The 19132-nt window shown below is 47.1% G+C and overlaps 1 protein-coding gene across 5 annotated transcripts in view; it reads right to left on the bottom strand.

Moving 5' to 3' along the window:
- Positions 1 to 17443: 17443 nt before the first annotated feature.
- opa1 (OPA1 mitochondrial dynamin like GTPase) overlaps positions 17444 to 19132 on the bottom strand; it is a 44371-nt gene continuing 42682 nt past the window's right edge. For all 5 annotated transcript variants that reach the window (XM_031575107.2, XM_031575106.2, XM_031575108.2 and 2 more), the window contains one exon: positions 17444 to 17928. The gene's annotated coding sequence lies outside the window, so the exon portion shown is untranslated. The remainder of the gene's footprint in view (positions 17929 to 19132) is intronic.

Genomic DNA, 19132 nt, shown 5'->3' on the forward strand with positions numbered 1-19132 from the left:
CATTTCTTGCAAGGGTGTGGGCCCCTCTGTCTCCAGCTGCTGGTCCCGGAGGCCCCCGGTGGTGGTGGAATGTGGGCCCCGTGTAGCTCGCAGCTCAGCGCTCACGTTCCCACAGGTCAGAGCGGCACAGGCGGGGCACCTCAGCCTGTGGGGCAGGGCTGTAAATTAGCGGAGGGAGGAGGGAAGGCAGCAGTCGCAAGCAGTAGCTTCCCAACCATGTACCCAAAGTGCCCAAGGGGACTCGGGTTCGATTCTGGCCCGTGGGTACTTCCTTATCCCACTCCCATCTCTCTCTCCCACTCATTTCCTGTCAATCTCTACTGTCCTATAGGAATGAAGGACACTGCAAATCTTGGGGATGGGGCATGTTCATGAGGAGAGGGGGGGCATGTACATGAGGAGAGGGGGGGCATGTTCATGAGGAGAGGGGGGGCATGTACATGAGGAGAGGGGGGGCATGTACATGAGGGAGGGGGGGCTGAGGGGGCAAAAGTGTGGAGGAACGCACTGGACAGCCGGTGTTGGAATTCACCCGTCCCCGTGGGGGGGGGGGGGGCTGCCTCATTACCCTGGGGTCAGCGTCCACGCCTCGCTGCTTCCTGCCCTCCCACCGCACAGCATGCTGGGAAAGCGGCCACGGGTTGGACGCCAGGAACAATTCCACATCCTGCCTCTCCCGGGTCTGCGCTGACCCGAGTGGACGGCACTCCGCTGTGCTCACTTCCCTCCCCCCCTTGTTTTTCTCCCTCCTCATCCTCCTCCTCCTCCTCCTCCTCTTCGCAGTCATTCATTAGCGCTCCTCATCGCCCTTGTTCATTCATTCAGTAAGTCAGTCAGTCAGAGAGGGAGAGAGAGAGAGTGAGAGGAAGAGAGAGAGAGGGACAGAGAGAGAGAGAGAGAGAAAGAGAGAGAGGGAGAGAAAGAGAGAGAAAGAGAGAGAGGGAGAGAGAGAGAGGAAGAGAGAGAGAGAGAGAGCGAGCTCCAGCCGGGCAGCTTTAAAAACACACCCTCCCCAAAACAGACAGAGCTCTGTGGGTGAGACAGAACCCTTTTTTTCACTTGCAGGATCACTTGGAAAGTGAAAGAAATGTTTTCACTGGAGCATTTAGATTCCTCAGGTGTCTCTACATTCTTTGAAAGTTTCAAACAGCAGATGGCAAGACGAATACTTGTGGTTTATGCATATAGTATATGGTGAAACAATTACATGTATTCATTTGTCAGACACTTAATTCCAAATCAATGAACAAATTAGTTTGACTACAATCAAGAATCTGTCATATATCAGGATAAACATCAGTTCTGTTCACACAAAAGTTTTCATTGCTCATGAATTACTTTGTAACAGTTGATATGATGAATGGCTATCTCTTCAGTTAACTATTCCCCATTATAGTTCAGTTAGTACATTTTAGCTGCGTTCTCATATAGTGTATGATCATCACATTCTTACAGCCACTGTAACTGAGCAAAGAAAGCCTTAGAATTACATCTACAATATTTCAAATACCTGGACCAGTCATGAACACACATTTTTGTAAGATACATTTATTCTAAATAACGATTATTTACAATAGGAAATAAATGTATCTTCACATTGTCAAGAAAAATGAACAGTATGACAGAGTGTCACACAATGAGAGTCTTTTTTTTCTGTCTGGGTATATTTGGGGGATTTTCTCTTGTCCCGTGTGCTCTCTAAGTCAAACCCCTGGCTCACCCTCTACGACATCTGCATCGTGTTAAATGATGTTGTCTCACTTCCGCACTCAAAAGCCCACAGGTCTCTGGTCTGGTTCCCATCAGACAAGCTGCTCTCGCGCCCAGCAGCCCATCACATCTCACATCACCCGTCGGAAGTCCTTATAAGTGGAGAAAGAGAGAGAGAGAGAGAGAAGAAAAAAAAGATACCTTGTGTGCTGCACACCCATCAAATCTGCTCCTCTAGTTCCCATGGTTAGAGCAAGATGCCATCAATACTGCGCAGCTGTGTGAGAGAGAGAGCACAGTGGCTCAAGTCAACTTAAAAAGATCTGCTTTCATGGTACTTTGGGTATCTCTTAACCACAAAATGTAAATAAATCTCACCACAAGTTAGTCATGCTTGATTAACATATTCTGAAATATGATGTGATTATGCAATACTTTAGACAGTGTTTTTACGTAAAGTAAATGCAGAGCTTCATTATATATATAAATATAATGAACAACTGCAGCCAAGTCTATTTACATTACTATGCTAAACATTGTGGTGTGGGTGGAAAACGTCCTTCTAACTCTTAGGATGAAAGAAAAAAGCACTGACGCAGAACTGGACTCTTTCTCTCGGTCCAGATGGACTGCATGAGGGCCGTCTTGGCTGCAGCTAAAGCCCAACACAAACATTATTCTGAGGCGATGGTTCGCTCATTGTTGCTCGCGGCTCCTCTGAAGACGGATGTCCAGCCGGCGTCCTGCCAAATTAGGCTGGAGCAGCAGGGGTGTGCAGATCCTCAGGGGCTGCTTTCGTTCGCTCCGGACCCCGGGCCCCTTGTATTGACCAGTGGCCCCTGAAGGCCCTTTGTCAGTGGTCAGCGGCTCTCACAATGACCACACTGGAGCCAGAGGCCCAAGTCCGAGGGGGGCCGTTCATGGGGACAGACGGGAGGACAGAAGCCTCACCTCAGGTTCTTGACACCAGGCCTGCTCTCTCTCTCTCTCTCTCTCTCTCTCTTTCTCTTTCTGGGCTAGGGCCAGCCTCTCCACTGGAGACTCCCAGCTTCAGACTGATCTGAGATTCTGACCACCCAGGGATAGTCAGCTCATCTGGGCTAGACGCCACAGGGTGACAGACCATCTGACCTGGCTAAAATGTGTGTGTGTGTGTGTGTGTGATTCAGTCAGACTTTTAAGCAAAGTCCCCGAAGTTTTGGAGATATTTCTTCATGGAATCCTACAACACAGACACAGACACAGGCACCAGTTGTAAATGCCTTAGGTATGGTCAAACATATTCATTGATTCATCTAATCTATAACCACTGCAAATGGCCAGATTGGACTGAAAATCCTCTTAGTGCTCGACCTTACTTGATCTAATTTGATTGTATTACGGTCACTTCAATCAGGGTGTAGAAATGTTATTTACAGAGTGCCAGTAAGACAATGAAACCCTGAGGACGTGTGATAACTTCATGATCTGCTTAGGCAAAACACACACAGCAGCATTGTGATGGCAGAACATACAGGGGAGCATTGTCAGGCTCCGCCATCCATCAGGTTCAGCTCCATCAGCGCAAATAGACGGCTCCCCTGGATGAATAGCATCCTTCCTGTTTATCTGCGATCACTCCACTCATCGCCACAGCGTGAGGGCAGATAAGGCGAATGACACGAGGCCTCGGCACTCCTCCTTTTGTTAGCCCAAATGTAGGGAGGAAAATGGCCACCTGATAAGAGCTGCTAGGTCGAGCCGCTTCCCCCCACCCCACCCCACCCACCACCACTGGCCCATCAGCCCCCTCATCAATCCTGCACCCATCCATCCCCACCTGACAGTGTTTGACTGCTCGCCAACGTTTGAGGAAGCCTCGGCCCGAGATAGGGCCTTATCAGTGCCTGGCTGAGCTGCCAGCCGACTGCCATCCATCAAGCACTCAGCAGCGGGGATGACAACCCCTCGTTTACCCCGGGCCCTGGCCGAGACCACCCCCAACCCTCCAGTGTTATCTCTGTATATGCACCAGATAACAGCAGGCAGAGGAAGACTGATAAAGCAATTCATCAAATCTTACAAGATCTAGTCTGATTCCAAGCCACGTGTGACCTGACCATAGTAGTCTGGGTGCTGGGGAAGTGTGAATGCTTGCTCCATTAGTCATTGTCATTTTAATCAAGATAATGGGCTTGCCAAGACATCTGCTTGCCAGAGCTTCAAACCCCTCCAAACACAGACACACATAGTTATTTGTCATGAATTAAGAATAGTCAAGGGTGTGAAATTCATCAAATAGTTGAAATCATGTTGATGGGTAATATTTTAATTGCACCAGACATAAAGACACCCTAAAAAAAGACACCAGGCAGTACAGGCTAGCTAAGACAAAGATGTCTGTACTTTCCAGAAATTCTCGTTTTAATTTTTCACACCCTAAAATGAAGTGTAGTCTTTTTTAGACTAATTTATTGAACGATACAATATATGCTATACTGTGAGAGGCGACACGCCATGAAAGACTGAATCCATGAGCTACCAAGGGAGCCTTTTGAGAGCAGCAAACATCTCTATAACACCTAATTAAATGACATACAGACGGTAAGCCAGGCCGGGGATATGAAATCATACGTACACTTCCTATGTCATTCCTGATACATCAAAATGAATGGCAACACAGCCCATCTAACCAACAGGCAACATGGAGGCAATTTCTCATAGCCAAACACTCAGGTCTGTTTATGCAATGAGGAAAGGTGGTGCAGCGATCCATCCTTGGGGATGTGTCCTGGCTTTTCCTACCTCTTTTGTTCCAGTGTTAGAACTCGTATCATGGCACTGGTGAATTATAGATCCAGCAGTACAGCGGACCCTCTCCTCTCACCCTTAATACGGGCACTAAAACAACCGGCCAATTAACACAAAATGGCTGCCCGTTTGTTCGCCCCTCTCTCTCTTGATCTGTCCCAGATTAATGACCGGCCACCAATTTCACTTGCTGTGGTCATTTATCAAGCTACACAACTGGGTCACTTGATGATTAAACAACCAGCCAGGTCCTTTGGGGCCCAGGGCTCACCAAAGGCTCCAATTTGATTTAATTGCTCCTCACGGTTTGTGACCTGAAAAAGTCCCATTGGCAGGCTCCCCCTTAGCAACGGCAAGTAGCGAGTCATTTCACATATGCACTATACGCTGGGTGAAGAGGGGAAAAGGTGCACTACCAGCTGTGGATGTTACAGTTTAGCATGCACAGATGATAAAGCAAACAGGGTTTCTCAGAAAATCCTGGAAGATTTCTGGACAATTTCATTCAGGAGTAAGATGAGGAGCACACAGCACAATCTTTTTATGCTTCTGTAAAAAGTTGCTCAAAAAACACCAACACACACTTCCAGTAGTTTTCCATGTTCCTACCTGACAAGCTGGAATAGGGAGCTAAAAATAAACGGGGGGGGACTATCTTTCAACCACCCGTCCTTGGCAACACCCTTTTGATTAGTATTGGTTTGGCAGAGATGTGATTAGTGTGTGTAACTTCAAGCGGGACACTTGATGAAATTACATGGGCTGTGGCGTAGACAGCTCAAACAGCATTAGTGACTTGAGAGGCCTCAGAGGGGATGCTAAAGGCATTAGCCGCAGTGCCTAACTGACTTGGCCCAGACATTCATTGGCCCTAATTGAGCTCTATGTCAACAGTCAGAGTCACTTTAGCAAATACTGACAGACTTCACCTGGTCCTCAGCATTACCAACTAGACCACATGTAGAGTAGCACCTTTCCAGACACTGACAGCTAGCCAACAAACTATTCAACCGCTCTGCTGGAGTTAAAATGTGACCAAAATGGAAAAGAAAGGAGACTTTAACAATTGTCCCATTAGTAAATGATCGCACCTTACTCATTTTTATACCACTATAAATGTGAAAAGCAATTCAGGTTCGAGGTTAGCATATTTGCTGTATCAAATGGTGACTATGAAATAGCCAGCTATGATTTCTCGAAATGATCACTAATGAGGCAAATGGGTTTGGTGTGGTAACGATGGTAACTGCTTGTGGTAGCTTATTATGAAATAGCTGTGCATGGTGGCGTGGATGGCATTTCAAAGCCGGCCGACCGCTGCGGCCAGTCTGATCTTTGCCCTCAGCCTTCAATGCCACATGTGGCCTTTGTGGAGGCAGCTGCAACAAAGCCGGACAGGGGGCTCAGACCGGGCCCTGAGCTGATTAAGGCGTGGGCCGGCCTCGCTCTGATACCTCCGGGGGCCCACAAACAGGGCAGCCAGGACTGCGAGGGGCCAAGGTTAGCGGCCGGAGTGACCCGCCACACCCCATCCAGGACCCCCGCCATGTTTGGACACATCCGCGGACAAAGCGTGCCCCGTCCTAATCGGGTAGATTAGCATATGTGGGGGGTGGATGAAAAGGGCAAAGGGCGCCAGACCAATGCGGCCACCCTGGGGTATGGACGGCCACTTACAGAAGGGCTGACACGGTGACCTGGCCGGAGAATAGATACAGTCCCTGACTGGCCCCCTCGTCACCCCAGAGCCACTGTGGGCCGAATTACAGCCGGGATCATCCCATATTGCTATTCTAGCGCTGCTCCTTCATTTGTCTTCCAGGTTAAGCTCAGCTTTATGGGCTCAGGCTGTCTTTCAGCGTCGCTGGACGGACATCTTCACCTCTGAATATCCTTCTTTGATGTCCTGTCAGAGAAGACAGAAGAAAAGAGACCCCAAAAAGGGACAGAAGAATAGCAAACGTTGTTACTGACGACATGTGGGATTCATACAATTATAGAAATATAATCACATTTTCTGGGCTCAATTTATTTTTGATTTAGTGTTTCTTTTAGTACCATAGGGGGAAATAAAAAATATATATTTTTGAGAAATACTGCAGTTTGTGTTTTGGTTCAAGAAGAAAAGGTACCAATCTTATACCCAGGGAAACATGAACATGCTATGTTGTTGGGTTGGATGTGAGATGAGTGAAGAATTGCTGTGAACATGCTTCAGTCATTTCAAGTTAAATAAGACCTAAATCTGTGCTAAATCTGGACCTCCATTTATTGGATTTTCCATAGTAATTCCATCCAGGTAAATCTAATCACACGGATGATCAAATTGAGAGTATTTACAAATTAGGATTGCAGCAGTACCTTCAATTAGGCTGTCAGTTTATAAGTGATAAATAGGGGTCACATTTAAACCAACCAACTAGCCAACAAAATGGTCCACCACTTACAGCCACACATGAAGTATAAGGAGTCAGGATCAGAGACTTTAAATCTAAATCGCTCTGTAATCTTTTTTTTTTCGATCTGCTTTGTATAGGCTGATTCCAGCCATTAGGTCCTATAGCACTCTATAGTTCCAGTTCCAGGGCCAATGAGTAGATTTAGACGTACATAAAATACTGTGATTTATTGATTTCATGATGATCCTGGCAGTTCTGTAATACAATCAATATCTAAAAACCTGAAGTAGAGAATCATCTTCAAGTGATTTCCAGATGTCGTGCCCTCTACATGTGGCTAGCCCCTGTAGTTCTTCATTCTCTAACTTTACCTACAGAAAATATATATATGTGCCTCTCTGCTGTAACTCAGTCTAGTTTGAAGTAGGCATGCATAAAAATATCCCCTGACTGTGGAAAAACCCACATGGTACAACAAGCAGCCCAGTGTCTACTCTGTCAGCTCTGCTCAGTGAGGACGCTGTTGACGTGCAGTCATGGAAAAGCCCTGAGGTTGTCAATTTGTGAGTGCCAATCACTCCCAAAGTTTACTTTCAAGAGCACACACACTCCTCGTGCCGAGGGCAACCAGCCGTGCTCTATTCTATTCGGGGCCATTTTCTGCCATTTCCCAAGATTTGTCATTCTGGGTCAGTTCTCTTCCATTTAAAGAATACAGCTAATTTCCTCCAAATCAGCAGGTAAAATGGAAGTTCTGGTTTCATAAGTCTGGTATTATTGAAGAACACTGAAGACCTTGTCATATTCAAATAAAATCAGTTCATTAATAATGATAAATAAAAATACAAAATAAACAAGTTCAATTATGAAAAGAAATGGAAAATCAAGAAAGATGGAATCAATTCTGCTCACTCTGACCTACAGCCGTGGTAGAAGGCCTTTCCCCCTCCCTCTGTCCTGGACCAGTGGTCCCTACACGGTCATTTCCTGTCAGGCGCTGGGCCGTGGGTCATGCCCTCGCCCTCCTGTGTGTTCTCATTCAGCACAGGGGTCGTGTGTCAGGGGCCAAGGAGCAGGCCTGGGGGAGAGAGAGTGGCTGCAGGCAGGTAGACTCGCTTAATTGGTCCTGGGGGACCCAAGAAGCATTCCATGCCTTGGGGATAGGAGGGTGGGGGGTGGGGTGGGTTGCTGTGGTTTTAGGGTGTTGGTGGGGAGGTGGGGGGTGGGGGTGGGGGGTTGGTGGTCATGATGGAGTTGGTGCCGAGCTCAAAGTAGAACTGGAGTGGGTGAGGGGGTCAACACAGCAATAAAAGCCTGCAGGTATGGGAGATGTACACTGGCTAATTGATGCACTATACATGGAGAGCTCTATTTCAGTGCTTCTCTTCACACATAAACAAGCATAGCAGAGGGGTGTTGTTTTTAATATATAATATAAGACAACATTTTATATATAGGTATACTTGATTATTACTATTTTTTGAATAATAAAAAAAATGTCAATTATGAATCATGACATTATTGTACATCAATAAAATTGAGGTGGTGTCAAAGCCGGAGACCGTACTGAAGGCCACTATTTTGTCTGTAGCTTGTAGCTTGCTTTACTCTACAGACTGTCATTCAGAGGAGCACACTTGTTGTAATGAAGCACTGTATACACATTAGACACACTATAATTTGCTCCAGTTAGTGCTGATTGGCATAACGGGTGCTCTAACAAGATTCAGTCATTGTTCTCCACTAATTGCTTCCATATGGCAAATGATGACTCCTTGGCACTTGGCAGGTGGCACACTTCACATTCTGCCACTGTGCTGACGCTCGACGGGGCCTGGTGATGCAACCCGACACATTACTTGCCTACTGTGCCACAGCTGCAGTAATGAAGACATTCAACATTTGTTTGCCAGGTACCCACACCCACACAAATCTGTTTGCTTCAATAGTATATTGCGTAGTATATTACACATTACATATTTAAATGATCTATGTAATATTGTAACGTGTCATTTTATTAATGGATCATCCCCAAGTGGTGCATCCGTCATAAAGGATAACAGAGCACTGCTGTTTGCTGCAGTCTGCTTGTGTAGGGTTGATGCCTTTATGATATGAGAGCAATTACAGAACGGTGATTGACATGGGATTGAATTCTTTCCCCCTAACAACAGGCTGGGCTCCCATTCAACCCCCTCTGCTGCTCACCTCTCTCCCATGACTCCCTGCAAAAAGCCTCCTTATCCATCCCTGCCAATTTGTTGACATTGCACTGCCATTAGCTCAGCGGAGAGCCATCACTGTGTGCAGGGTAATTTCATTAACGGCGCGGAGCAGAGGCCGCAGCTGTGGCCAGATGAAGGGGGGATATGAGGGAGAAGAGAGGGAGGGAGGGAGGTCCACTCTTTCTTTCCTCTCCCTTCTGAAAGACAGGAATGCATCTAGCCTGAGAATGTTTGTGTGTGTCTGTGAATATGTGTGTGTGTGTGTGTGTGTGTGTGAGTGTGAAAGGCAGCATATGCAGCTGTTGGATCTGCAGCTGAAAGAGGGTAATAAATTCTGTCATGTCGAGCTGTTGCGTGCGCCGTCTTCTCTGCGGTGCAGGGGGCTCTCTCCGAGGTCGTTAACCACCCAAGTCAAAGGCGGCCCAGGCTGGTGAAGTCAGTAGGTCAGAGCGAGCGAGGGAGCCAGGGAGGAAGGGAGGCATTCTCAGCTCTGAAGCCTGAAGGCAAGGCTCCCCGCCGCCACCACCACCACCACCAGACAAATATCTCTCATGTTTGACTGATGCGGAAAGGGTGTTTCAAGTGATTAATGATATATTTGTTTCTGTAAAGACAAAAGTAGTTTGCGCAATTAAAAACTACTTAAAGAGCTTTTAAAGAAATATGCATGCTAAATGGTAAACACCCTTAGCAAGAAAACGTTCTTTCAAATCACCACATGCCTGGTTTTCAACAAGAACATTAACATTCATTTTTTCATTTGATGACACACTGGTGAAAAAAAATAAATTAATAAAGTATATTCTGACGAATGTGAGAACAACTAGAATGACAGTCAGTTATAATGCAAGACTGAGTAAAATGGCTTCTCAAATACATTATTTGCACCTTGAGTCTTCACCTATAGAAATGAAAATAAAAGGTTGAAAACATTGTGCCAGTTTAGATATAGCGTATCAGTCCTGTGGTCAAACCTGCACCTAAAAATTCATGTCAGGGATGAGTGAATCAAAATCCCTACTCCTTGTCTCTAAGTCTTTGTTTTGTGGACGACTGACCCTTACCCGAATTAGTGCTTTTAAACACCACAAGAGAGCCCCAAGGCCCCCAGACAAGGCCCCGTAGACAGCAGTGTGAGCAGGGGCCCAGTGGCTTGTCCTGTTTGTTCAATGCGAGCTCGGCACCCTGGGAGCACATTATACACCTATTAAAGCCCTGTAACTATTTACCTTCTCCTCTTAAGAGAGGGCCACGTCTCGGAGATAAAGAAGAAGCTCTCGCTTTTCCCGAGTGCTGTTTGACTTGCGGCTGGAGAGGCTGGGCTGGGGTGGGCTGGGGCGGGGTGGCTTGAGACTACAGTCGCTCTGTATGGGCAGAGCAAACATTCCTGAGCACGGGATCACAGTGACTGGGACCACGGGGCTCCCCCGAGCACCCCTCACTGGACAAACAAACAGACAGACAGACACACACACACACACACACTACACACACACACACTACACACACACACACACACACACACACACACTGCCCTGGTTGTAGAGGGCAGCCCTTGGTCTGGAGGGGTTGTGCCCCACAAACACAAACAAAAAGAAAACAAAGCCCTTAGGGCCAGTAACTGTCAGCAAAAAAGCTTGCGAGCAGTGAGTGTAACAGCTGTTTCCAGGGCCCTAAATCTAATATTTGAGGAGGATCTCGGAGGAGTGTGTGCTGACCCGGGATCAGAAGTGAGTCGACGAGTGCCCTAATCAGGTCCAATGCCCTCCCAAGCCTCTGCAGCAGGTGGATAAACAGTACAGCCCCATCATCATCATCATCACGTGAACTCAGCATACACGTGTGTGTGTGTATGTATAAGCACACAGGATGGGATGCATGCGAACAGGACTGGGCTGGGTGCCCTCTCCGTGTCTCAGCGCGTCTCGTCTTGTCTCGTGAGGAGCTGTGTGTAATCTGCTGTTGGCTCACCCGTTCCTCACACGGCTCTGTTGATTCACCGTGAGGGTCCGTGTGAGAGAGAGAGAGAGAGCCGGGGAGAGCTACATCCGTGCAGCCGTGTAATCTGTTGGCACAGCCATGACGCTGGAGGACTGTGAACATGGGCAAACAATGGATGAGATGCCAAACTAAGGCTTATGAGCAGTGAAGATAACGCTGAAGTCCAGAGCCTGATGACAGACAGTAGGGTGACTGTGCCACTATTTCAGAGCCGGTGTGGTTGGGGATTACCTTGGGGATCATTTTTGTATTCGGGCACCAAAGTTGTTGATTAAGTAAGACATCAGACACATGAACATACAAGCGTACAACAATAAAAACGTGCCATTTTTGAGGAGTTCAAAATCCCAAACTCTTGTTTTGTGTATCAAGAAAAGATCAAGTAGATAGATAGATGGTTACTTTATTTATCCCGAGGGAAATTTATGACGTCCACTTTTGAACACTGATTAATTTAACTACATTTAGTTATAACAATTTGAATGAGATTTAGATGTTTTTTTCCCAGTGCCAGCCACAGTTGCGATGTTTCTAAGCCTATTCATGTTGCTTTACTGCACCCGTAGCCATTTGCTTTGCTTAGCATGAACGCTGCTACGAAACGGATTCTCCACTGCAAAACTCCCCACTTGTTGGCAAGCCTCTACATTAATGCAAAGGCTACATTCTTGTTTGCGCAGGGTTTTAGAGCCTGCTAAGATACCATTCTTGCCAGTCAAGTAATGTCACCAGACCCTTTTTGGTGTGGCCACACTGCGGCACTTACTGCGTGAAAGCGGCCTTCAGTGTCCTTCCGTCTCCGCACAAGTGGCAGGCCCAAGAAAGGAGTACTCCACTGGGGAAAGGGGATCAGTCGCACTGTGGATACACTTTCATCCTGGCAACCAAATGCACCCCCCCCACACCCCCTCCCCGGTCCCAGTTCTCTCCCCCCCCCTCTCTCCTTCTGTCCCCTAAACAGTGGTGTTTACCTAAAGGATGAGCCAGCTCAGGCCCTGGACCTCACCTGCTGAACTGAGGGGTTGCCATGAATACACGCATAATCCCTCTAAGTCCATGCAAGCTCACCCCCTGCCCCCCCCCCCCCCCCCCCCTCCAAAAAAAGAGAGAACAGGCTGCCATCGCCATGAGAGACGGGGCCAGCCATGGCAACTCCCCTTATCTCCACATGAAAGTGTCTCCATTTCGTTGGGTGCCAAACCCGAGAAAAAAAGAAAAAGCTCTTCGCATGCCAACCTCTCGCTGTTCCCCTGTTGCCTTTATTGGGCTGCTGTTTGCTTCTCCTATTTAACGACGGGCAGCACCGATATTGAATTCTTAACAGTAATGCGCTCTGTGGGCCCCTTGTATGGGAGAGAAAGCGCGTCGGCTTGTTTTGTTCAGAGCAAGTGAAAGGGGGAAGCTCGGGCCGGCCGGCGGACGGAGATTAGCGCAGAAATATAGATTTGCCATCAGGAATCCATTAAACGTCCCAATTCGTTCACAATGGCCTAATTCATTTATGGCATTCTCGGCCGTGTGAGACGATGAGGTCATCACATTGATTTAGTCTCCTCACACCCATCCCACCCCCCCACCATCCCTGCACACCCAACACACCCACACACAGACACACACACACTCACACTCACACACACACACCCAACACACCCACACACAGACACACACTCACACAACATCTGATGTGATGAGAAAAGTGTCGAACGAGGCACTGGTCAACCCTGCCCTCTCCCGCTGTGGCCAGACAGGGTCCATGTTGGCCCCATGAGAACCTGCACTCGCCGCTCTTCTCAACAACTGCTGGATTTTACGCGAGGGGGGCTGTTGGAGTGAATGCCGTAATCAGCAGCTGATAGCAGTGCTAAAGAGTTAGCGTAATTTATGGCCCTCGCACAGAGTCAAGCAGCCTCGGGAGGGTAAGTGTGTGTGTGTATGTGTGTGTGAGAGAGGGGGGTGTGGTGTTGGGGCTGGGAGGCTGGGGAGATCAATGACCTCTGTGACTTGGCCAAAATCCCCACGGGCCTAATTCAGCATTGGAATGGACCCCACACACAAGGCAATGGGAAGATACCACCAACATAATGCACACAATAGCCAATTGTGCTACCTTTTCTCCTTTTCTCCTTTTCTCCGCTCGCTCAGTCTAAAGCGGTGGGCCCAGGGGACAGTAAAGTATTGCTGGCAGAGAGAGGGGAGCCTGTTGCTTACCTGGTGCCAGCACACGCAGCCTTGCAAAAGCTGTGAATGAAATGAAGCCAGGCCCCAGTGAACACATTAAGCCTTCAATTCTCTGCTAGCTGAGGCAGAGGATTCGAAATCTCCCTAGTTCCAAGAAAGAAGTTAATCAACCAATACCATAATTACAGTATTATATATATTATAAATATCACCTATATTACTGTAATTATAGTATTATAGATACATATTAGATATACATTACAGTAATATTACCAACTAGACACAATTTGACAAAATGACATGACCAATATGTCATGGCCGAAAACAAATACATTAAGAATGTTCTGAATGCTGCACGGCATTCTGAAATGTTTGAATGGAGGATTTGTATTGTGAGAAAGGGGACCCAAGTGTTCAAAACTTCTAGGAGCCTCTAAAAGCTACTAAAACAATGCTATACATAGAATGGTTTAGAATGGAATGTCCTAAATGCACCCTTATAAATTGTTTTATGATGGGGTTTTTAGTCCACATTAACTGGTTTGCTGCAATTACCAAAGTCACAATACACCTCTGGCCAGCAATTGTACGAATGAGCCACAATGCATCTAGACTGAAGTATGCCATGCGTTTGCCAACCTACTCAAAATAAGACATTTCCAAAATACAAAGCATAGACTGTACCAGCACTATTCTGTTTCAGTGGCATAATCTAGTCTCATTCTTGTTTAATGCCAAAGCCATTTTACTTTCCACGTTACTTGCTAAAGGCTTTATGAAAGCAACGTCTCCCCAACCATTCGACTTTTTGGCGCAAAACCTCCCCAATTCAGCTCATGTCACACGATGAAGACTCTTTATCAAAACGGAGGCCCAACACAAGAATGAATCGGGACAAAGCGGAGGGGCTGGCCCATCCCTCCAACAAGCCTGTGAACAAACGGTAACATGGCCAAAACTGCCCACCCTGTGAAGCCCCTGAATTTATTTTCCCTTTCTCTCTCCCTCCCCAATGTGCCAGACTATCCCTGCCCGCCCCTCTCCCCCTCCTCCTCCAAAACCTTAAACCCAAGTCAGAATGTGGAAGGGGAATTCCCCCCTTTCCCAAGAAAAGAACAAGTCGAGTCTTTTTCTTTAGGGGTGTGTGTGTGTGTGTGTGCGTGTGGGGGTGAAAGCATTGTGTCCGTCTGCTGCAGTGCTACTTTTGACAGGTCTTTACCAGTCCTCCGCTCCTTTTGTGTCGGCCACATAATGGAGCAAAAACACAAACCGAGCCACTGTGCCACCGGCGGCCAGGGCTATTAGTCAACGTGACTGCCTTTGGAGATGCTAATGACCGTATAGTGTGTCCAGCACTCCCCCGAGCCCCCCGTCCCACCGCCACCCCGTCCTCACCACGCGGTTATCTGATAGCACAAAGGCATTCTCTCGCTGGTTGACTTCTCCTCAGCCTTTTGATAGACAGATAGAGTCTGTAGGTGAAAGCTGCTGTTCTTCTGTTTTCTCCCCCACGCTCACTGTGTGCCCTTTTTCCTCTCCTCTTTTAGCGAGGGAGCGTAATCAGTCTGTCAGAGAGAGGCAAGCGTAAAGTACCGTATGTGGCCCCTCAGGTGCTCGGAGCGAGCTCCTCCTCCTCCTCCACAGTCTCCCTCTCTGGCATCTTGACTTGGCCAAAGGGATGAACAGAGACAGACTGGCCCCTTGTGTGAAAGCTTGAGGTTGCCCAGGAGTGGAAGGCCCTTTGCCCTGGTGTTGCTGGTTGGCCCCTGGCCAGCAGAGGGCCAGGGCTGGGGCCCCGTGCGCCCAGGGGGTGGAGAGGCGCAGAGCGAGAGCTGTGGCCTTGGATCCGTCCGTGCCTGGGGAGGTTGAGATGCGCAGGTTTTCTTTTTTTGGGGGGGGGGGGGGGGGGGGGTATATGCAACTGGGCAGAGGCCACATTCGCACACTCTCTCTCTCACAAACACACACACACAGACCACGGCTAGCTCCAGGACAGGCGTATAACCAAAACACACAGGTAACACACAGACGTGGAATGAAACAGACTGACAGTCTAACCCACATCACTCAATATCTCATCCTTTAATTCATAACACAATGTACAGTCTTTATTTTATTTATTTTTTACAAACCATGACAGAACAGAGGGAGATGAGCTGGTGTGCTGTCAGACATGAGCCACAGTTCCACACAGGCATGGACCGGGCAGCTTAGGGTGCACACGGAGCAGAGAGTAGAGACCGCACCTCAAACACACAAATATGTCTTGGAGAGAAAAATGCCACCTTTCCTGTATTTATTAACATCCATTTAATCTTGAAATCGTATTTACTTTAAACATCAATTTTTAATAAATAAACCACATCTGATGGGGTACACCATGCAAACATTATAATCTACCCAAAAAAAAAAAAAGAGTACTGTTTGTTTATGCTGAACTAAACCATGGACATCCTGTTATAAGCATTACTCTCTTGATATTTCCCCTTTTAGTGATAACAGATCCATGATTTTAGTTAAATTAACATATACACAATGTATATATATATATATATATATATATACCCATTTACAAATATTTGTATGAGTGGCCAGAGAGAATGATATGATCACCCCTTCAGAACACTCTGAACAGTTACGGCAGCTGGCTGGGATTTGTGAGAAATATCAAACGGGGCGGGAACGTGACAAGTGCAAACCCAAACAATGAGAAGAAATGAGGGGATGGGGATGGGAGGAAGATGAAGGGGAGAGAGTGGAAATGTAACTAAGAGTTAGGGAGGAGGAAGAAGAAGAAGAAGATGATGAAGACGAAGATGATGAAGACGAAGAAGAAGACGAAGAAGAAGGGACAGTGGAAGAGAACAATGAAAATGCAGAACAGCCAAAAAGACTTAAAAAAAGAAAAACCAAATCAGTGGGGCTTAGACCGTGCATGCTGGATACAGTGTGGAGGCAACCAGATGAGTACTGGGATAGCAGGAGGACAGAGAGGAAACGTGCAGATGCAAACGGCGCAGGAGGAAAGAGAAGTCTGCTCGGAATTCCCTCTTTCCTCCCTCCCTCCCTCCCTCCCTCTCTCCATTCTATTCTTCCTCCAAGGGGAAAGGAGGAATACACAGGTCTTATGGGAGGAAAGGGCTAAGGCGAGAGGAAGATGGAGAGATAGATGGAGATGGAAAAGAGAGAGAGAGAGAGAGATATAGAGACGGAAGCAGAGAGTGAGTGGAGGGGGCCGCCAAATGTGTATGTGGAGTCCGGCTGCCTTCTGTCTGTCTGTCTGTCTGTCTCTCTGTCTCTCTCTCTCTGTCTGTCTGTCTCTCTCTCTCGCTCTCTCTCTCTCTCTCTCGCTCTCTCTGCTCTAAGCAGAAGCTTCGCACTGTTTTCTCAATGAAGCCCTGCAGAAAATGGCACAAACATGAAACAGGAGTGTGAGGTCCGTGGTGCGAGTCGCACGCACACACACACACACACAGACCTTTCAGAGAGGCCCTCGACCCAAGCAGAAAGGATTTAATTCCACGTGCACAGTATAACAGTATCCCGCTTAAATCACTCTCACATCTTAAGTCATATTCAGAGAAAAAAAAAAAAAAAGAAGAAAAAAAAAACCTAAATAGTTCCCATCAGTCAAACAAACTTAAGATGGAAGCTGTGACGGTGCAAAGAGTGAATAGAGAGCCTCCATACTGTAAGCAACAGCACATTATCAGTGGGGTGATACACTACAACACTTCATCTACTGTCTACTGTACTTCATCTAGAAGGCGAAGCAGCTGGATCCAACAGTGAAAAGCCTACAAATCCTACGGGAGGGGCCGGCCCCAGGCGTGGCGGCTGATGCTAAGTGCTCGGCGGTTGGTTTATCTGCTGGGTGATGGGGGCCGTTTCCTCCCCACACCCGCGGCCTCCTAGAAAAAATCACCAGCAGACGCGCTGCAGATAGAAGCGGAGAAGCTAGAAGCGCCTGGCAACCGCAGCGGAGACGGATGAGGAGAGCCAAGGAGCGTGTTAAGAAGGGGGGGGGGGGGGGGGAGAGAGATGAAAGACACCTGCACAAAATCTTCATTTATTAGAAGTGAGAGAGAACAGGGAGGTGGAGGAGGAGGGGAGTGGGAGTATATAAGTGCTCCTTTTTTCTGTCTCTCTCTCCCACTCATTCTCTCTTTCTGTTGTCCATGAATGCGGAGGACATGTCTGCTGAACGCATCAAGTGCTTCTGAGCCACCCTAGGAGGGGGGCGGGGGTGGGGGGCGGGGGCTGGGGGGAGAGACTGTATCCGGCTGTGACAGGCCACCGCTCTCAGCTTATGAAGTGCTCCATCCTCAAGCGCTGACGGAGGCCGAGGTCCCGCTCCCTGGCTGAAGGGGTCCCGTGCACTTCACTTATCTTCCTCCTTCCGAAGACATGTCTGCCACAGACTCATTTTACAGAGTGTAGGTGCGTGTGTGTGTGCGTGAGTGAGTGAGTGTTTGCGAGTGTGTTTGAGTGTGTTTTCACGTTAAAATCAAATGCAGGATGAGGATGAGGCCAGGACAGCAGTCATTTACAAAAGGGCCATGGATGAATTAGTCTTCTTTGATCAGTGCATTTTTTTTGTGAACTGCAAGTTGTATCCAGCATTTCTGAAAGAGAAAGAAAAGAATAGAAATAAGAAATACAGCCCCATCTAAACCAGTGTTGGTGGGCCGGCAGCGACTCAACAGCAGGTCACGCAATCATTCTGAATGGGTGGCAGTGTCTGTGTACCTTACGCCCTTTAATGACTTTTGTAGAATATGAATATGGTAGCGTCTATATTGAAACGGAAAAAGCAGAGTCGTGGTTCTCATGCCTCAATCCCAAAGGGCAATGGGAGCTCTTCAAGTCGGCGAGAGACAGAGAAAGTTCTGCGTGACTTGAGTCCTAAGTGTCGGCTGGAGTAGTGCTGTAACGTGAGCAGGGGGAGCTTCGACTAACTAGTTGTCTACAGGGACGTCACTGGTGGTAGTTGAATCTTTGCGTTAGAATTCATAATTCTGTTTAGCGTTTAGATAATTACTGTGGCTATATTGCTGGTTAACACATTTTCTTGTAATTTGAGGTTAACATGTGACTGAGCTATGGTAAAAAAAATCAATGCATGTTTGTATAACGAGCTAATTTGATGATAACATGAAGTTTGAATCATTAAGTTGGGCAAAAGGTGAAGCAAACAGTCCCCAGATAACTCAACAGTGTGGTGATAATACCACACCTAGGCTAATGGGCTATGAATGCAAGCATAAAAGCAGGCCCTATGTTTATGTTTATATTTATTTTATCATTTGAATTCTATAAAATTTGGGTTGCCACTTAATGACCATGGGGATTGGCGGGTCCCAAGGCCAGACCAGTGGAGAACCAGCGACACCGAACACAAATACACCCAGAAGGCCTAAAGGACGTTCCACAATTTAGAATTTGACCTTTATCTATTGCACTGATAGTGGCTGTTACTAAGGTGTTACTAAGGTGAACAATTTTCATGCAACACCCAACAGAAAAAAAACAAATTGGAAAAAGTTCTTAAAATATAGGACATTGATATGACAACCACAAACGCATCGCATTAATAAAAGACATTAAAAAAAAGACACCACACAGCGTTACTGCTAGAAGTATAACATATAACACAATTTACCACAGATAAATTCGTTTTTAGGTTTTGTCCTACTAGTTTTCTTTTCTGTTCCATCCTGAGTAAATGCAAATAAACCAACATTAAAATCTGTGTCACTATCTATACCGAGGATGGACCAAAGATTACTTTTAAAAATACCACCCTCACCCTTTAAGAGTTTAAGAGGC

Source organism: Clupea harengus, chromosome 10, assembly GCF_900700415.2.
Source record: "Clupea harengus chromosome 10, Ch_v2.0.2, whole genome shotgun sequence".
Lineage (NCBI taxonomy): Eukaryota > Metazoa > Chordata > Actinopteri > Clupeiformes > Clupeidae > Clupea > Clupea harengus.